The sequence below is a fragment of the Camelina sativa genome, chromosome 8 (genome assembly GCF_030686135.1).
Source record: "Camelina sativa cultivar CO46 ecotype springtype chromosome 8, ASM3068613v1".
Taxonomy (NCBI): domain Eukaryota; kingdom Viridiplantae; phylum Streptophyta; class Magnoliopsida; order Brassicales; family Brassicaceae; genus Camelina; species Camelina sativa.
In genome coordinates this window covers 18,473,592-18,495,408 of record NC_141887.1, presented here as the reverse complement: position 1 = coordinate 18,495,408, position 21,817 = coordinate 18,473,592, and the positions used below count along the sequence as shown (strand labels likewise).

The 21,817-nt window shown below is 42.1% G+C and overlaps 1 non-coding gene and 1 pseudogene across 1 annotated transcript; one reads left to right on the top strand and one right to left on the bottom strand.

Moving 5' to 3' along the window:
* Positions 1 to 1,629: 1,629 nt before the first annotated feature.
* The window catches only part of LOC104709564 (cytosolic sulfotransferase 18 pseudogene), a 50,430-nt pseudogene continuing 30,242 nt past the window's right edge, over positions 1,630 to 21,817 (bottom strand).
* LOC147940136 (small nucleolar RNA R71) lies at positions 15,059 to 15,165 on the top strand. Its single transcript, XR_015564865.1, has one exon. It is a non-coding gene; the product is annotated as a small nucleolar RNA R71 (small nucleolar RNA).

Sequence of the window (21,817 nt, the reverse complement as noted above, 5' to 3'; positions counted from 1 at the left end):
TGTTTTTTTGATGTATATACAAATTAAATTATTTAATTGAAAGTTTTATCAATAAAATTAATTGTTTTAAAAGTTAAAGGTTAATATCTAATATACATCTTAATCCAACAGTCTAAAAATTGTGATTTTCGTTGATGGTAAACGATGTCCCTGTAAAATTCGAAAGCTCTTCCGAGTTTTGTCTATCAACGCCAGAACACCCAATATAAGCTATATTGGTTTTGATGCGAAATGAGCCATTAAGATTGGACCAGTAGTATGTTATCGGGCTATGAAGATCAATTCCCACTACTTCTTTGTTGATCTTAGGCAGAAATGGAATGAATTTACGGTAGGTGGAAATGTTGCAAAGGACTTTGTACCATTGATTGAGGTAGCATCCAATTCCTATTCAAATCTAAATAAATTCAAAGTACCTTAATATTATATATATATATATAATATAAGTACACGTTTCTTATAAATGTCATCTAACATTTCACTCTCCTATAAATCACTTTCATTTCTTCCTATTTTATTCACATTAGTTATAAATATCATTTGTTCTTCAAATTCCCCAAATTCCTTCACGTTGATGAAAAGTTTGATAAAACATATATCTACTGAAGAACTTGAGAGCATGCTTGAGGAATAGCTGGACGATTATGGCCAACTTCAATAGGCAAACAATTCAAGGCCAAGAAGAGTCTCTATAGAAAGAAGTCGTGAAGACGAACACACCCACATGCGGAATGATTAATTTAGTGAAGATGCGATTTACTTCGATTCTATACTCCAACATCCATTTAGAATGAACAACTCATTTTTTTGTGTATTGTTGTTCAACTCCCTCATGAAGTACAATACTTATAAAAAATACAACATGCTACCAGAAAGTTAGGTCGTCTCTCTTGCATTACAAAAGTGCACAACAATAATACGTATAATGCATATAGTAGTCCAGGTGATATGGTGGATACGTACTACAAAAAAATATCCACATTGTTAGCATTAGAGAAACGCTATAATATGTTATTAATATTGATTTTATAAACGCTATGTTTACCGAAATAATTTTAGACCCCCACATACGATAGCGTTCTTTTGGTATGTTATGATAAAGTCTTCTACCACAACATTAGTGAAACGCTTTGATAAATGACGTTAAAAACAAAACTAATATAGTGACTATGTATTAATGCTATGATAGGTGCTTCTAGCTACATATAAGTATTTTCACTTGTTTAGTGCTGTAATACAATATTTCATAGCTTTTTCTTATTTTCAAAATATTTATTTAATTACTCATCCTAAAAACTACGATAGATGGTTCAACCATAGCATTACTAAAATGTTGTATTCATAATGTCATCTTTCATAACAGTTTTATAGATGTGATTATATATGTTTTCATGATATTGAGTTGTTGTTATGTAGAAATTGACACGAAACCTCATCCTCATATGTTATGAATGTGGATATTTCTTTGTGTATGAGAATAGAAACGAGATTGAAACACAGCTTGTAGAAGATAAAGACTTAGCTCACATCATCAAAAAAAAGCCAATTCCTTTTCTATTGGAAACAGTTCATTTAGACAAAACAACATCAAGATTTATTCTTCCAATACATAACTTAATACAACGTATGCTATGTGACGTGTGTCATATATCCATGTTCAAGCAAACCGGAATATTTGAACTTCTCTTGCATCAATCCCTCGATTCGAGCTGCCATCTCCTGTGTAAGGTAGTTGTGCGAATCTCCGACCTTTCCGTTTCTAAAGAAGGCGCTATTCGGATAGTAAACCCAAGAGATGTCTTCTCTTGTTTTCTCCCCTTCGTTCACTTCAAGATTCTTCAACGTCTCGAAACTGCAAAGATTCACAACTTTCTCAACAACACCTTTCTTCTCTTCCTCAGCTGTGAATCCATAACCCATAAACTGAGCCAGTCTCTTCACATACGGCAAAGGATCAGCTCTCATCGTCTCCTACTTGAGGAACAAAACATGATCTGGATTCTCTTGGTAAGCTTTCCAATACCCTAAGACATGGTCTAGATAAGGACCGTAACCAGAGAAACCTCCACAGAACATATCAAAACACTCCTCAAGACTATGTAGAGGGCCCTTTCCTGACTTTTGCTTTTGGAAAAAAGTCCACATGGAGATGAATGTGTCCTTTGGGTCTCTCCAGATGTAAACCATCTTACAAACCGATTTCGCAACTGATTCGGGCAATAACCCGTGGGGCATGTGAGTCGAAAACAGAGTGTTTCCTTTCTCTTTGAGAGAATTAACTTGAGGGAAGTAAGCGAACTCCATCTCAATGAAAGGAACAAGCTCATGAGGGTTACGTTTTAGGAGAGGGTGTTGGATATGGGTCTTGCCCCAACATTTCATGAAGCCCAAATAGAAGATTCTCAAGAAGTTAAGGGCCTGAAGTCATGGATCTGGCCCATCTGACCGCAGGGGCAAAATCGTCATTTTGTGGAAGAGACAAAGGGGACCCTAGGTCAATGGCCCATTATAAATACCAGAGGTCATTGTTAGAGCTCGGGATCCGAAATCTTGGCAATTAAAGAAAAAACAGCATTTATATTCGTATTAATTGCGCTTAGATTTTTGATTGTATTTCCCGAAAACTCTCACCTTCGATTCTATGTTAATAGAAGGACCAGTTCCGATTTATCCCTCTAATATTCATATTATTTAGATTATCGATTTCATACATCAACAATTTGGTGCCCACCGTGGGGCTACGGAATCCTTTCTTTTAACGAATAGAGTTTGAAGACAAAGGCGTTATCGGAAAACCAGAAGCATGTCTCATACCGATCTCTCCAGCAACAAAGGCGTCGACTCTTCCGCAGCTTGCGTCGTGTCCCCTAGACCAACCATATGGGGCCGCACCCGCTCGAGGACGAACCAGCTCCAAGGCGTGAATCCGACTGAACGTGAAGCCGTAGGCGCTACGCGCGTCGCTCCGATCAATCGCGAAACCAACGACACTATCCCTCCTGCTCGTGTAGCTGCTGGCGTTAACCCAACCGACCGCAAAGCCTTAGGCGCTACGCGCGTTGCTCTGACTAATGGTCTAGCCAATGGCGTTATCCCTCCTAATCGTGTAGCTGCTGGCGACACTCCAATTAACTGCAAAGCTACAAGCACTACGCCTATCACTCAACCTCATCACACGTCCGCACGCGTTACTATCGACCAAGCCGCGCTCGATGCATCCGTACGAAGAACCCTAGACCGGATGAGCGGTCAAGCAGCGCCAATGGCATCTCAAGGACAAAGTGACCACGCGAGGCGTCACAGGCAACAATCTAAGTCTCAACGCGAACAAAATGAAGACGCACTGGCGCCACGAACTCCGCGAGCTGAGCACAACACTTTGCGAGCTGACCGCAACACTCCGTGAACTGAGCACAATACTCCGCGAGATGAGCATAATGCCGCTACCATTCTGCGCCCAGAGCACCACGCCCATGGAAGGCCCCGACTCTCGTCGATCGTCGTTGGACCCAATGGCGAACAGCCGAGAGTGCGTTTCCAAACTGACCAATCCGAGAACGCTGAAAATCGCGCCCTTTAGCAAGAACTTCAGCAGATACAAGCTCAGCTGAAGGAGATTACATCTCAGATGCACCGTGTGACAAGCGCGGCTCCAGAGCTGGAGACCGTGCTGGCAGAGGCGCGACGTTCACCTTTCACCAGAAGAGTCTTAGGTGTCAGAGTAAGACGCAACCCCGACACCAACAAGAACAAGCCGATACCGTACGACGTAAAGTCGATGTCCATCCACATTGGTAGTTCATACTTCTCACCATAAGAAGAAGACGCAGGAAGTTGTTCGCTGTTCGTCGAGAGCCTAACTGGCGAATCATTGAACTCGTTTTCAAGGCAGAAGGCCAATTCGATCGATGGCTATGAAGCACTGAGAACCGCCTTCCTTCAGCATCACCAATGCTTCATGGCCAGGTGAATGGAGTCGCTGCGGACTTTCATGGCCAGGTTTAAAGGAGTCGTATCTCAGCTCGCTATCAGCAACGACGCCGCAATAGGTGCACTAAAGAAAGCACTTGCTCACGGGACCAGGTTCCAGGAAGACCTAACAATCCTACCTGTCACTTCCTTGGGCGAAGTCCTTGCACGCGCAAATCAATACATCATGGTGGAAGAAGACAAGGGAAAAGGAAACCTGAACAAGGCCAATGCGGTAGAGAAAGCGCCTGAAAAAAACCCGAGCTCCAAAAATAAGGCCGTAGAGGAGTCCTATGAGCCACGCCAGCGTTACAACCGGGATTAAGCATGAGGTGAGAAAGGGAGGAAAGCGACAATGTTCACCATCGTTGGAAAGGAACAACAGCAGGTCAAACCTTGAAACAAGTATTAGCGCGAGTCCGATGGTCCTAGCTACAAAGGCAAACGCGGCTACTGCGACTTCCACAAATTTGGCGGACATTCCACAGAAGAGTGCAAGACACTTTGGTTGCTTCTTCTTCACAAGTACAAGAGAGGTGACATCGATGTGGAGCGAGAACGGAGAAAGGTTAACACACACGAAGACAACCCGTAGTGTTTGGACGACGAACAGCAGCACGACAGGCAGCGTGAAGAGGAAGCTGCAGCACAAAATGATCGAGCACGAGAAATCACTCTCCTACCTCCTCCCCCGAAACGAAACCATGACAAAGAAGAGCATGAGGAAGCACCAGCTCCACGCCGAAGGATCAATATGATCATGGGCGGATTGTCTACGTGCCGCGATTCTGTTTGGTCGATTTAAGCTTACTGTCGCGAAGCAGAAACAAAGCGCAGCTGGCCTTCCCATAGCAACACGTTTAAAAGGTCCTCCGATCCTATTACGTTCACCAAAGAGGACGCACACAACGTAAGTCTAAACAACGACCCGCTTGTCGTAGAAATGGTGATTGGGGAGAGCTTGGTGACGAGAATTCTTATTGACACCGGGAGCTCGATCAATGTGATATTCAAGGATGTTCTAATCCAGATGGAGATTGATCTTCGCAACACGACACATGAAACACAACCTCTCACGGGATTCGATGGAGACACTACAATGACTGTTGGAACCATAACACTTCCAATTTACGTCGGCGGCACGATGCAATGCTTCAACTTCGCAATTGTGGACAAACCCATTCTCTACAACATCATTCTCGGAACACCATAGCTCCATAAGAGGCGTGCTGTCGCTTCAACTTATCATATTTGTGTCAAGTTCCCGAACGCATACGGTATTTACACACTACGCGGAGATCCCTAGATGGCTCAAACTTGCTTCATCATCGAGAAAAAGATGCACAATGCAAGAGCATTCGTGATTGCCGAATCCGAACCTCCGCAAGATCTATGCACACTGCCACCGAAAGAATCTGTGATCCAGGTCAACGTTAATTTGTCCGATCCTAAACGCTGTGTCGGCATAGGTGCCGAGCTACCAGTAGCTCTGCGGGACGAACTCATTCAGTTTTTGTGTAAAAACGCAACCACGTTGGCCTGGTCGATAGATCATATGACCGGGATCGATCCCAGCATAACCAGCCACGAGCTCAATGTCGATCAAACTTACAAACCCATTAAGCAAAAGCGTCGAAAGCTCGGTGCGGAACGCACAACTGCGGTTAATGACAAGGTACGGAAGCTACTTGAAGCGGGATCAATCACTGAAGTTCGCTATCCAGATTGGCTGAGTAACTCGATCGTGGTTAAGAAGAAGAATGGTACGTGGAGAGTGTGCGTCGACTTCACAGACCTCAACAAAGCTTGTCCGAAAGACAGTTTTCCTCTTCCGCGCACTGATCAGCTCGTCGAAGCCACAACTGGAAGTGAATTGTTATATTTCATGGATGCCTTCTCAGGCTACACCCAAATAATGATGCACAAGGATGACCGTGAAAAGACCGCATTCATCACCGAACAAGGCACTTTCTATTACAGAGTCATGCCTTTTGGGCTGAAGAATGCGGGAGCAACGTATCAGCGCTTGGTAAACCGGATGTTTGCAAGTCAACTTGGGCGGACGATGGAAGTTTACATTGATGACATGCTCGTCAAGTCGGCTCAAGCAGCAGACCACGTCTCACACCTGAAACAATATTTTGATATTCTGAACAAGTACAACATGAAACTAAACCCGGCAAAATGTACGTTTAGCGTCACTTCCGGCGAATTCCTGGGATACCTCGTTACAAAGCGCGGTATAGAAGCAAATCCGAAGCAGATTTCGGCGATCATTAACCTTCCATCTCCAAGGAACACCCGCGAGGTACAACGCCTTACTGGGCACCTTGCCGCACTGAACCGCTTCATCTCTCGATCAACGAACAAGTGCTTGCCGATTTATCAGCTCCTTCGCAGAAACAAACGTTTTGAGTGGAACGAAAAATGTGAATCGGCATTCAAGGAATTAAAATACTATCTCTCATCTCCACCAGTACTCGCTAAACCAGATAAGGAGAAACTCCGTATCTCTACATTGCCATCTCCTGTTCGGCTGTCGGTGGCGTGCTTGTCCGAGAAGATCGCGATGAGCAGCATCCTATCTTTTATGTCAGCAAGACCCTCGATGGCGCTGAACCCTGATATCCGACTCTTGAGAAGTTCACATACGCAGCCGTAATTTCCGCTCGAAAGCTCTGCCCCTACTTCCAATCTCACACTGTCGAAGTCTTGACAAATCAGCCTCTACGGACAATTCTCCACAGCCCGAGCCAGTTAGGATGCCTGAAACTGACTTTCTTTGTGGTGTGGTGAAAGAAAGATGTATGGAATGATGATGTATGGAATGAATAGAAGTCAGGGTGTTTCAATTACCCTTATGCAGTTGCAGTATAAGAGGTGTCAATCCTATCTGAGTGATTGTGAACAATTAAGATGTGCATATGAGTCTAAGTCAAGCCAATTGTAAAGATTGTTTGTCACTAACAATCCTAAAATGAGATATGAAATGCAGAAAGTAAAAACAACTAGAACAAGATACTAAATGCAAACAGAACAGACAAATTAAAGCTATAATGAAACTAGAACAGAGATAGACACTATGCTAATGAACTAATGCAAGACAAGTAATGAACAGGAAACTACGTGAATGCAATGGAAATGAAACAGGAATGAAACAAGACAATCACAAATTAAAAACACAAGTTCTGGGGATGAACTCGAGCAGCACTCGACCGAGTGTAGGTCGAGTACGTGGTCGAGCTAGACTTAAACGTGAAAACAGAGCAACACAAGAAAAACAGAGCAATGCTAAAACTAATCAAACAACAAGCAAGCAATGATATTTAGACTAAGATTTCAATAAACAAAAAAGGCCTTGAGGAGGGATTCATGGGCTGAGCTAATCATTGTGGTTATCTAACTTGGTCAACAAATCTCAAGCAAACATTGAGCTGATCTCTAGACATACTATTCTAATACATGTTTAATCCACTCTCATGGCAAGAAACAATCAAACCTATGCATTTCTAGACTTGTTCTCACAAAGTAAAGAATCTACACAAGCAGGCATTAAGCAATACATCTCAAACCAAACAAGACTTCTAATCTCTTAGCAAGCCTAATGGTAAGCTCTAGATCTAGCCTTATCTATGCTCCTTAGACATTGGTGTGATGCTAAGATGCTTGAAATCAAACCCTACCTTCTCAGATATAGGATCAGCATTAAGATCATCTAGCCTAGAAGAGATCTACAACAATCAAGCTTGACCAAATCAAACAAACCACAAGATCAACCCAGCCTAACCCATCCTCAAGGTCCTAAGCAAACTACTCACAAGAACACATGGTGAAATATGTCAAAAACCCAGAAAATAATGAAACTTGCATCATTAGAAAGATGAAACAGAGATCTACAATATTGATGAAGAAATAAAACTCGAAATCTTAATACTTTGAAAGTTATGAAACAAACAAAATATAAGAATCTAGTCTTTCTCTCTCAAACAAGTACAAAATCTAAAAATAAAAGAAAGTGCAAAAGGAATAAAATCTAAAAAAGGTAAAAACTAGGTTTTAGACTCTCTAAAAAGCTGGACTCTTTGGTGGCTGCAGGTACAAGGGCCTTATATAGGAGGTGAGGTGGAAGCCCTAAAAATACAAAAAGTCAAAGTAGTCAACGGCTCGGTCAACTCGACCAGTGCTCGGTCGAGTGGCTGGTCGAGCTGGCTTCTCTCGTGCATTCTCCACTCGGTCGAGTCCTCCTCAGCACACGGTCGAGTGGTGGTCGAGTGGTGCGGTCGAGTTGGACTCCGGACCTTGATTCTACAGCCTTAACTCTCTTGTTTTCTCCTCAGGATTGCTTCACTTCTCCTCAGCATTGCTTCCATGCTCCTTAAGCTCCAAAATCATCTGTTTATGCATGAAAAGATGCAAATGCAATGTAACTATACTCTAATGCATGATTAGTCCTAAAGCTACACAATAATGGCCTAAATGGATAGCAAAAGATGCAAAAGTTGTGAATAAACTAAGGGAAAACAAGGTAAAATATATGAACATCAACACTCCCAAAGTTAGTCTTTGCTTGCCCTCAAGCAAATAATCAAGACAAAAGAAGGTAGGTGAGGTTTGAAAGTGGGATCTCAGCTCCTAAAGCTTGCAAATAGACTATATAGAATCAATGTCCAAGTTACTAGTACTATGATGCAGGTTGAATGAGCTATACTTAAAGACTTTAGACAAGCATATCACAACCTTCACTGATTTCAGCCTTAGATGTCCACATGCATTCAAATCAACCATTTCCTTTAACATTCATTAATCAAGAACATGAATCAATTATGTGCAATGCTTAAACTCATTTGGCTTGGCAGTAAAAGGTTTAGAGACAATGATGGTCTCTTTTTAGAGTAGGGCTTATCAATATCAAGGTTCTCTCATAAAAAATGGATTGAGCTTTAGAAGAATGCTAAAGGTAAGAACACTTAGACACATACAAGAACAAAACCTTGTCTACCCAAAGGCACCCAAAGTGTTTATCCTATCAATCTAAACCCAATTGATCCTAGTGTTACCCTTTAACTTCTTTTCTTCTTTTTCACCCTTTTCTCTTTTGGTTTTAAAGTCTTAGGAGAGGTTTCTTATTTGATCTTTCTAGTGGAATGGGGGATTCTTACTTATTTGCTATGGTTCTCTTTTCTTCTTATTCTTAAGACATATAAGCATTTTGCTAGACTTCTCTTTTCTTTCTTTCTTTTCTTTAACTAGAACCATCTTTAAACAACCTTATTCTTCCCATTCTTTCACTAGACTTTAAATTTTCTTAAACACATTCCCCTCCTAAAGACTCTAACCTTTTCTTTCTCTTTTTTTCTCTTTTCTTTTCATAATAGCCAAGTCCCAAACCCAACAAGTGAACCACCTAGTCCTATCTAGTTTGAAAAATGCAAACTAGAACTACACAAGGCTTTACTCTTGTCAGTTCAAACCTAACACTTTCTACCAAGCTCAATCCCAAAAATAGGCCTCACACACACAAGAATAAACATGGCTTGAAAGAAGGTTTGGTTTAGGGGTAGGGGAACTGATTCTAATGATTCAATCAGCTACTTGGATCAACAAGAGTGGTAAAAAGGAAGAAGATGATCCAAATATGTATATGGTATCCATGAGTTTAAAGCAATGCACACATTGATAATTGAAAGTCAATATTAGGTTCTTATAAATAGGAAATGGTTTCAAATCTCAACATGTTTCAATTTAGACCAAATGCAATGTAGGAATTCAAGGCTTGGTTCAATCTTATTCTTCTAACCACTCAACTAGCATCAAAGTACTATTAACTTGGGCATTGATCCTAGTCTAGTGAATAAACAAGCTAACAAGGGAATACTCATCATAGATCCCTAATGCAAATACTATACAATCCTACATGAAACATGCTAAACAAGATCCTAATGTGCAGTGCAAACTACATGAACACTCTTTTTTTTTATAAAGATTTTTGCAAAAAATTTCGAATTTTTAGGGTTTTCTATGCCTTAGATGCTATGCAAGTATTAACATGATGATGCTAAAAATTTGAAATAAGAATCACAAAACACAATGTCAAATGCTATCTCAAACCCTCCCCCAAACTTAAATCACACAGTCCCTGTGTGAAAGAAATTTGATTGAGGATTCAAGATGATAAACAAAAAACAAAACACAATGTCAAATGCAATGATATCTACAAGTGAAGGTGATAGTGGTACCTTAGGGATTGTGGAAGTAGTTGTCCACATCCATCTGCATGCTGTCATAGGAGTAGTTGGGGTCTTGTTGGTGACTTGGAGGTGGAGATTGGGGCAGCTCGACGATGGGAATCGACCGAGACTCGGTCGAGTACGTGCTCGAGTGGGGGGGTCGAGCTGGACCACGAGTGTCAAAATGTTGACCTTGCTGCTGGTAGAACTGCTGGTAGAGTGCTGGATCCATGAAGTACTGGGGTGGGATGGGAGGGTAACCTTGATATCCTGGATAAGCAGCTGGAGGTGGGAAGCCATAGGTTGATCTGGGCTGGAACTCGACCGAGTGCATTGGAGGTGCTCGGTCGAGTGGGTGCTCGAGTGACCCAGTCGAGTACCTTGAAAATGGTTGTTCTCGGGTACTTGAGCTCCTCTTCCTCTGATTTGGCTCATACATTGAAGCCCTAGCTGGTTCCACAGGGTTCGCAACTCTAGAAAGTGCTCTAGTTGAGCTACTCCTCCTCAAAGGGCTTGATGGTGTAGGTGAAGAATTCCCACTCTTCAACTCAGCAATCTCCTTCTTTAAGCCCTTGATAGACTTAGCCATGTTGGTCACCTTCTTCTTCAGCTTATCAAACCTCTTCCCATGCCATTTGTTCCATTTTTGCAAAAGGGTTAATCTCTTGGTAGCCTCCCTCACTCCTCTACTATCTCTTGGGTTGAGCTCATAATCTTCAAAGTAAAATTGCTCCTCCCCATCAGCCATTTGCACATCTCCAGCTTCATCAACTCTAAGTTGAACTATCCCATCAAACAAATGCTCCTCAGCTGGCCAAAAGTCAATGTTGGCTCCTTCTTGAATGGTGGTGAGCTCTTGGTTAGGCAAAATCAGTTGCTTTTTCCCAAGTGTTGGAAGTTCAAAGTTGAAAATGTGATTCCCTTGATGCATCTCCTTGGCTAGGATGAGAGTAGAGTTGAGGTAGCTAGAGTCAATCCATCTTGGTGAAACCCTTTCTCCTCTAAGTGGAACCTTAGCAGCTTGTAGGATTGGAGTAATGATGCCTCCAATGGTTAGTGCTCCTCTTGATCCTTTATTCTCCAACTTGCCTACCCAACTTCTCAAGTAAATCATGTGGTCAATGAGCACCATTGCTAGGTCAGTCTCCACAGTGCTCCCAAGAATGATGGTACCATTTCTTGCTTGGAAGATGACTCCATTGAGAGCCAAATCAATCATCTTTAGCTCCACCTCATTAATGTTCCCAGTTTCCTTCCTAGCAAAGAAGGTGTTGGCAAGAGCTTTGTGGAAGTACTTTAGGACTGGGCTCCTTATCCTTGAACTCTTGGAATTGGAGGATGAGTAGTATTTGTTGTCCCCAATGGTTTCCCACACAGCATAGAGCTCTTCTCTTGGAATCATCAAACTCCTATTGCTCCCAACCTCAAAACCAAACACATTGGCTATCTTCTTCATTGAAAGTTCATACCTTTTCCCCTTGATTGTGAAAGCAATGTGACCAGCTCCAAACTCAGCATCCTTCCTTGCATATGTATGCAGCTTGACTGTGGCTAGAAACTCACAACTCTCTTCTTTGTAGCCCTCCATGCAAAGCCCCATAAACTTAGTTAGGTTGCTCTTCTCAAAGAGATACTCCACATCTTCACCAATGGCTAGCTTCTCCATGGTTTCCTTGTGTGGATATCTAGTCCCTAAGAACTCCATTCTCATGAAAGCATCATAAAGTTGCCTCTTTGACAACCCACAAGACTCAGCTTCTCCATCATCCTCTATCTCTTCTTTTTCACTTTCTTCCTCACTCTCATTCTCACTCTCCTCTTGTTCAACCTCAACTGCTGGCCTCTTCCCTTTGGCCTTGTGTCTCCTCATGAACTCATTGAGAGTTGACTCCCTTTCCTCCTCACTTTCAGTCCTCTCAGGATCTTCCTCAACTCTCTCTCTCCTTGGACGCGGCATCTGGCTCGACCGGCTGCTCGAACCACCACTCGGTCGAGTGCATGATCGAGTGGGGCGTCGAGTGGCCCTTCCAGCTTCTCCTCTTGATTCAAGGCTAGCATCATGACGTTCCATGGAGGTTTCAGCGGTTTGTTGAGACTTCCTAGTGATTCTTGAAGACATTTTTCAAATAGAACTGAAGGGAATAGACTCAAAGCTCAAAGTTAATAGGTTAGTGAACCAAAAACTTGAAAGAACTAAGCTTGAGCAAAAGATAAGCTATGAGAGAGACTTTAAAACTTGAATTCAATGGTTTTGAGCAAATGAGAGAATGTGAGAGGTATAATTTCGTGCAAGGTCTATATAAAGAAGCTAAGGGGACAAAGAGACAAGGGTGGAACGTCCATACCATTCAAATTTGAAATGGGAATCTTTGACCTGCTTTTTGCTGCCACTCGACCCCACACTCGACTGTACACGGTCGAGCACCTTGACTAAATTTTGAAATTTCAAAATTTTTCTTCTTGTTTTTCCCTCCACTCGATCGTTCTAGCGATTTGAAGATCAAATGGGCCTCAATTCCTTCCTAGCTCGGTCGAGTACCTCTCGTGGGTTGGTCGAGTGGGCTTGCGAGTCTCCTTCTCCAAGTCTAAATCTCTCCTTACCCAACTACATTTTCACCTAAAGGCCTGTCCAACACAAACATAAAAGAAAACACATCAAAACTACAAGGAAAATAAACCATATTTACAAAGGATACCTTAGGGACTTCCTCCCTAGTGAGCTTGTTTAAAGTCACTAAGCTTGACTTTGGTGTCTTTTTTAAACCTTGTTTAGATACCAAGGAGGTGATGAAATCCTCCCTGGAACCTCTTGATCACTGTGAAGTTGATCCTTGATCACCTCACCCTTAACACACAAACCTTGTTTCTTCTTGATTTTGAGCCTTGGTCTTGCCTTCCTTAAGGACCTCTTGTTCAGCTTAACTTGAAGATCCTCAACCATACTAGTCAACTCTTGAACTGACCTCTTAAGCTTTTCCACAGAATCATCTTGAAAGGAGAGCTTAGCCTTTGGAGATGCTTCACCACTTGAACCTTCCTGACCTCTTTTGTCCTTGATAGTAAAAGGTTGATCATCAATGGTAGGAAGGTTGGTTGGGTTATAGATGTTAAACTTCATGGCTATATCTTCAGCAATGTTCAAGGTCACAAGACCCTCTTTGACATCAATAACTGCTCCAATAGTGGCTAGGAATGACCTTCCAAGAATGATTGGATCTTCAGGTTCCTTGTCCATCTCCAACACCACAAAATCAGTGTGAACCCTTGCCTTCCCTATCTTGACTGGAACATTCTCCAACCTTCCAACTATCTCCTTGTTTGACCCATCAGCTAGACATATATGAAGGTTGGTGGATTTGAAATCAGTTCTCCCAAGCTTTTGTGCTATGGAGTATGGCATCACACTTGTTGAAGCTCCTAAATCACAAAGGCATTGGTTGTAGTGAAGATAGCTAAGTGTGCAAGGCAGATAGAATGGACCTGGATCCTTAAGCTTGATTGGAATGATAACTCCTCCAAGGTCCTCAAGATCCTTCTCATCTTGAGCTTCAGCCTTCTTCTTTGACAAATCAAGCAAAAAGTCTTTGTAGAGAGGATATGGATCATACTGTTCCAAGGTAGGTCCTCTCTCTTCTTCTTGGTAAGCAATGGTGATCTCTTGTATGGCCAACACTTTCTCAACCACAGCTTTCTCAATCACAACCACTTCCTTCAAAGCCTTCTCTTCCTCTTGTTGCTTAGCCATCATCTCCTTTCTCTCAATGATTTCCCTAAGCTCCTTAATCTTTTGTGCCTTGAAACGTCCTGGGAATGGAAGAGGTGGCTTGTAAGCAGGAGGAATGTACTTAGCAGGCTTGACAGCTTCTGAGTCTGCAACTCGATCGACCACTCGAGCATGCACTCGGTCGAGTGGCTGTTCGAGTACCTGGTCGAGTGCAATAACGGACTCCAGTTGCTTTGCACAAACGTCACTTGGGGCTTCAGTAACTAATGAATTCCCCCAAACTTGGACTTCACTGTCCTCAGTGACTTCCTCATCAGAGATATGAATGGCTTTTGCAGTGAACTCCCTTGGATTTTGAACCGCTTTTCTAGGGAGTTGGTTGGGTTTAGGAGCTGAAGTAGAGGCAATGTTGCTCTCCATATACTTCATTCTGGAGTTGAGACCTTCAAACTTCATGTTCAGATCATTGTACTGTGATGTGAGCCTTTGATTCAACTCAGCAAACTGCTTGGCTTCCTCAATTTTGCCTTGTGTTTGCCCAATCAACAATTGTTGCATCATTGCTCTTAAGTCTTGTTCCTGGCCTTGGTTAGTCTGAAACCCTGGTGGGGGACACAATTGGGGCTGGAACACTTGGTGTTGTTGCTTGGGGATGTAGTTGTGTTGCTGTTGTTGAGGCTGAGGAGGTGGATAGACTTGGTCTTGAGGATTGGCCACATTGGTGCTCCTATAAGAGAGATTGTTGTTTTTGAAACCTCCTTGGTTGTAGCCTTTGAATCCTCCCTGGTTTTGCATGTAGCACAACTCAGCAAATTCAGGCTCCCCCTCTTGAACTGGAGCTTCTTCTTCACCAATGAAGTGAATAGACTTGGACTGGCTGAGGAGTATCTTGTCAAGTTTCTCATTGACCATCTTCAAATCCTTCTTATACTTGTCCTCTTGATCAGTGGAGGAGCTCCTTATTGTCCTATTATAATCCTCATTATAATTGCCATCAGATTGAGCAAGATTCTCAACCAATTCCCATCCTTCTTCCACATTCTTGTTGAGGAAGTTGCCATTAGAGGCTGTATCAAGAAGCATTCTTATCTTGGGAAGCACTCCTCTATACAAGGTGCTTAGAAGTGACTCATTGCTGAAGCCATGGTGAGGACACTGAGTCTGGAATCCTTTAAACATCTCCCAAGCTTCACAAAAGCTCTCATTATTCCTTTGAGCAAACCCAAAAATTTCATTCCTCAACCTAGCAGTCCTTGCATTGGAGAAGAACTTGGCCAGAAAAGCTTTCTTGCATGCATCCCATGTGGTGATAACTCCAGTAGGAAGAGTCTTCTCCCAAAGGTGAGCTTTATCTCCAAGAGAAAATGGGAAGAGCCTTAATTTGAATCCATCTTCAGTCACTCCATTGATCTTAGTGAGCCCACATATTCTGTCAAACTCATCAAGGTGATCTAGTGGATCAGGCATTGGCAACCCATGAAATTTGTTGGCTTGTATCATTGAGATCAATCCACTCTTGATCTCAAAGTTATTGTTTGCTACTGAAGGTGGCACAATTCCAGCCCTTTGGTTGTGGGTATTGGGTGCATCTCCTGCACCAATGTGCCTTGGTCTTTGTTCATGGATAGCTTGTTGCTCCATGATGGCTTGACCTTGTTGTTGTTGAACTACTCTTCCTTGCTTATGTCTCAAACCCTTTTGTAGCCTGTGGATGTTGTCAATAGGCTGTTGAAGACTGTCTTTGCCTTTTGACCTTGTGTGCATCAACAAACTCTACTACAGACTCGAACAGGTACACGGTCGAGCACAGACTCGAGTGGGTGGTCGAGTCGACTGGGAAGTAATGGCTATTTGGATCCGGCTTCTGGCTCGATCAAGTGCTCGATCACAGCTCGGTCGAGTGGTGGTCGAGTAGGTGGTTGAGTGGTACCTGAAACACAAAACAGCCAAGCAAAGGAAGATTCGAGTTCAGTAACTTCACAAGTGTTTAAACGAACTTAATCTTAGACTAATAATGATCCTAAATGTCACAAAACACACTCAAATGGGCAACTGCGCCAAATTGAAACTGACTTTCTTTGTGGTGTGGTGAAAGAAAGATGTATGGAATGAATAGAAGTCAGGGTGTTTCAATTCCCCTTATGCAGTTGCAGTATAAGAGGTGTCAATCCTATCTGAGTGATTGTGAACAATTAAGATGTGCATATGAGTCTAAGTCAAGCCAATTGTAAAGATTGTTTGTCACTAACAATCCTAAAATGAGATATGAAATGCAGAAAGTAAAAACAACTAGAACAAGATACTAAATGCAAACAGAACAGACAAATTAAAGCTATAATGAAACTAGAACAGAGATAGACACTATGCTAATGAACTAATGCAAGACAAGTAATGAACAGGAAACTACGTGAATGCAATGGAAATGAAACAGGAATGAAACAAGACAATCACAAATTAAAAACACAAGTTCTGGGGATGAACTCGAGCAGCACTCGACCGAGTGTAGGTCGAGTACGTGGTCGAGCTAGACTTAAACGTGAAAATAGAGCAACACTAGAAAAACAGAGCAATGCTAAAACTAATCAAACAACAAGCAAGCAATGCTATTTAGACTAAGATTTCAATAAACAAAGAAGGCCTTGAGGAGGGATTCATGGGTTGAGCTAATCATTGTGGTTATCTAACTTGGTCAACAAATCTCAAGCAAACATTGAGCTGATCTCTAGACATACTATTCTAATACATGTTTAATCCACTCTCATGGCAAGAAACAATCAAACCTATGCATTTCTAGACTTGTTCTCACAAAGTAAAGAATCTACACAAGCAGGCATTAAGCAATACATCTCAAACCAAACAAGACTTCTAATCTCTTAGCAAGCCTAATGGTAAGCTCTAGATCTAGCCTTATCTATGCTCCTTAGACATTGGTGTGATGCTAAGATGCTTGAAATCAAACCCTACCTTCTCAGATATAGGATCAGCATTAAGATCATCTAGCCTAGAAGAGATCTACAACAATCAAGCTTGACCAAATCAAACAAACCACAAGATCAACCCAGCCTAACCCATCCTCAAGGTCCTAAGCAAACTACTCACAAGAACACATGGTGAAATATGTCAAAAACCCAGAAAATAATGAAACTTGCATCATTAGAAAGATGAAACAGAGATCTACAATATTGATGAAGGAATAAAACTCGAAATCTTAATATTTTGAAAGTTATGAAACAAACAAAATATAAGAATCTAGTCTTTCTCTCTCAAACAAGTACAAAATCTAAAAATAAAAGAAAGTGCAAAAGGAATAAAATCTAAAAAAGGTAAAAACTAGGTTTTAGACTCTCTAAAAAGCTGGACTCTTTGGTGGCTGCAGGTACAAGGGCCTTATATAGGAGGTGAGGTGGAAGCCCTAAAAATACAAAAAGTCAAAGTAGTCAATGGCTCGGTCAACTCGACCAGTGCTCGGTCGAGTGGCTGGTCGAGCTGGCTTCTCTCGTGCATTCTCCACTCGGTCGAGTCCTCCTCAGCACACGGTCGAGTGGTGGTCGAGTGGTGCGGTCGAGTTGGACTCCGGACCTTGATTCTACAGCCTTAACTCTCTTGTTTTCTCCTCAGGATTGCTTCACTTCTCCTCAGCATTGCTTCCATGCTCCTTAAGCTCCAAAATCACCTGTTTATGCATGAAAAGATGCAAATGCAATGCAACTATACTCTAATGCATGATTAGTCCTAAAGCTACACAATAATGGCCTAAATGGATAGCAAAAGATGCAAAAGTTGTGAATAAACTAAGGGAAAACAAAGTAAAATATATGAACGCGGGAGCAACGTATCAGCGCTTGGTAAACCGGATGTTTGCAAGTCAACTTGGGCGGACCATGGAAGTTTACATTGATGACATGCTCGTCAAGTCGGCTCAAGCAGCAGACCACGTCTCACACCTGAAACAATATTTTGATATTCTGAACAAGTACAACATGAAACTAAACCCGGCAAAATGTACGTTTGGCGTCACTTCCGGCGAATTCCTGGGATACCTCGTTACAAAGCGCGGTATAGAAGCAAATCCGAAGCAGATTTCGGCGATCATTAACCTTCCATCTCCAAGGAACACCCGCGAGGTACAACGCCTTACTAGGTGCCTTGCCGCACTGAACCGCATCATCTCTCGATCAACGAACAAGTGCTTGCCGATTTATCAGCTCCTTCGCAGAAACAAACGTTTTGAGTGGAACGAAAAATGTGAATCGGCATTCAAGGAATTAAAATACTATCTCTCATCTCCACCAGTACTCGCTAAACCAGATAAGGAGAAACTCCGTATCTCTACATTGCCACCAGTACTCCGTATATCTTAGCATGAGATGTTGTTCCTTCAAGAGGAAGGATCTTGAAAGACATTATGAGCGGATGTCAAAGAGATTCTATGCCCTAAATGGAATAGATGATGTCAACCTCAAACAGGCGTACCTGAATTCACTTCCAGAACCACTTGGAAATGAAACGTCAAGGGTATTGTCTCTCAAGAATATGCCTCTCAATCAAGCTTCACTCGGAGAAATATATCAAATTTCTCTGGCAGCCCTTGAAAAGCTATGCAACCACCAGAAGTTTTTCAAACAGCTTCAGGAACAAGGAAAACTTCTAGGAAAAGCATGTGATCGGCCGGAACTCAGTATCAAATGCAGAGAAAAGAAATGCCATTGTTCTACAAGTCATGGAAAAGGAAAAAGCTATAGAAGCAAGTGGCAGAAGAAATATCCAAAGTTATCTTCTAGAAAGAAATGGAAATTCTTCAGGAAGAAAACTCAAAGAGGTTTCAAAAAATCAGACAGATGTTACATCTGCAAGAAGAAGGGACATTATGCGAAACAGTGTCCTAACAAGAAGAAGAGAGACAACCTCCTTGGCTACTTGGCACAAGTTGAAGATATTGACGACTCGGATATTGAATCCATCTTTTCCCTTGATGATGAACCAACTGATGATACAGTTCTTGCAATGGGTATGGAGTTTGAAGATGAATCTTCAGAAGAGGATACTAGAGATGAAAGCGATAGAGACGACCAGTTCATGTTGTTTGACCTCTACACATTCGATTTCTGCAAAATAGAGCAATCACATCAAGAAGAATTGGTGTATCTAACCCAACCATCTCCAAATGCCAAGATCTATATCTTCCCAAACAAGTATGATAAACCAATATCGGTCATTGCCTATTTTGACATTGGAGCTTCTTCATCCATCATCAAACCAGACCTCCTCCCAGCTTCACATTGGAATTCATGTTCAGTCGCTTTCAAAGCAGCCAACGGCCAGATATTTCATATCTCTCTTATCAGCAAGCCAATATACATCCAACTTTTCCCCGGATACATGATTAAATCCAAAGTATTTGGTTCTGAACTCCCTGGAAAGGACTTTATACTTGGATTTGATATCCTCCATAGTCTTCGGAGAGTTTCGTGGCACCCAAAATGTCTCAAGCACAAAAATCAGCTGCTACCTTGGACAACGGTGTCTCATCTATACCCTATGGAGATGCTTAATCCCATAAAAGAAGAAATAGCAATGACATCTTGCGCCACCTCTCATTCGGAGTTTCTCACAAAGTGCTCATCTCCTTTATGGAAGAATCCAGATTTTTTCATATCCTTACCTTTCAAGAAGAATGAAGATATCAACCCAACTAAAGCAAGTCACCCAGGAATGAACCCAGATCACTACAATCTTGCACTCGAAGAGATTGACCAACTCCAAAAAGAAGATCTCATTGAGAAGACCACTTCACCTTGGGCATGCGAAGCATTCTACGTCAACAAACGGGCTGAACAGGTGCGAGGAAAACTCAGATTGGTCATCAACTATCAACCACTCAACCATTTCCTTGCCGATGACAAGTTTCCTTTGCCAAAGAGAGAAGTGTTATTCCAAAAACTCCCGCAAGCACAAATCTTCTCCAAGTTTGACTTAAAAGCAGGATTTTGGCAGCTTGGAATCAAACCAGAAGACAGACCAAAGACGGGATTTTGTGTACCAGATCGTCATTACCACTGGAAAGTCATGCCTTTTGGACTAAAGGTAGCTCCTTCATTATTCCAAAAAGCTATGATCAAGATATTCGAGCCTATCCTCCCAAATGCGCTGGTGTATATCGACGATATTCTGCTATTCTCGCCAGACATAGATTCCCACACTTCATTATTGGCAAAGTTCCACAGTATCGTACAAAAATACGGTATTATGCTATCAGAAAAAAAAATGGTGATCGGAGAAACGGAGATTGATTTTCTGGGAATACACATATCCAAGGGAGAATACTACCTCCAACCTCACATTGCCACCCAACTCAATGAGTTTCCAGATGATCGACTATCTTTCAAGCAAGTCCAACAGTTTCTGGGGATTGTCAATTATATGTCGGATTTCATTCATGGTCTTGCAAAACACAGATCGGTTCTCTCTGCTCAACTCAAGAAAGATGCCCCTCCTTGGAGCCAGAAATGCACAGAAGCAGTGAAAGAATTGAAGAAAATTTCCACAACCTTACCAGCTCTAAAAATCCCATCTAAGGGAAGAAGAATTCTGCAGACGGACGCAAGTGATTGCTATTGGGGAGCAGTACTCTTAGAAGAAGACGAAAAAGGGAAGAGACATATTTGTGGCTACAAAAGTGGAGTCTTCAAAGATAGTGAAAAACACTATCATTCTACTTACAAGGAGATACTCGCTGTCAAAAGAGGAATAGAAAAATTTGAGTTTCATTTGGTGGGCCAACATTTCCTCATCGAAATGGACATGTCCTCCTTTCCAAAAATGATTCAGTTCAAGCAGAAGATGTTACTACAAGCTCAGTTACTCAGGTGGGCAAGTTGGTTTTCCCAGTGGAAATTCGATGTTAAACACATCAAAGGAAAAGACAACTTCCTCCCAGATTTTCTTTCAAGAACTCAGCGTCAAATCTCGTCAATAGTACCCATGATATACACCCTCAGTCCAAACAATCCAACAGAAGATAATCTGCGGAAAATGATTGCCGATATGCCGCATGGAATAAGGGAATCGTTACTCGACAATGTATTGATCTACAGAGGGATTGAGACACTGCATGGTTTTCTAAAGCTCTATATACACCGATATGGTCTTGATCAGGGTCCACTTCTTGGCCTCCCTTACCACCCGGCCTATCCCTTCCTTACCACCATTCATATGAACCCTGCTCATTATAGCCGGTTTCCTATAGAAGCATACCTTCTACTCTGGTACATGGCAGATCTTTACACTATTGCGGTCCTCATCCATAAAAGTCAACTGCTCCAGTACTTGGCGAAATGCATATTGACCAGACGGAAGGCGCATTAGAAATTATTATACAAATGGCTCACATTATACCACGATGTTACCTGGTGGCAAGAACATGTTCGTGCACAGCCTGAGTTGGATATACTTGTCACGTTCAGGATTACTACAATCCAAGAAGAACAAGACGGAGAAATCATTATCCTAAAGAAATATGATGCGAACATTGAGACAAGCTACAATAATGATGCTTTTGCCTCGGGGAATTTCCATCAACGTGCAAAGCAAATTGCATTATTGAATGGATTTAATGAATCTGAAGTTGACCCTAATCTTCTTTGTCCTCACACAGCTCACTGGCACAACAGACACGTCTACCCGCTAGGATTCGCTGAAGAAATACGACAAGTGCTTGCAGGCTTCCATGATCAATACGCGTGGCCACAATCAAATCCAGATCATCCAGTCTACAGAGTTGAAGGGAAAAAGTACAGATAAAACGATACATTCCAGGCCAAAAGATCTACGTCACAGAAGTCGCCTCAGACAGTGAAGAAGACGACAACGGATAAGATAGACGTCGCCTCTCTTTTGG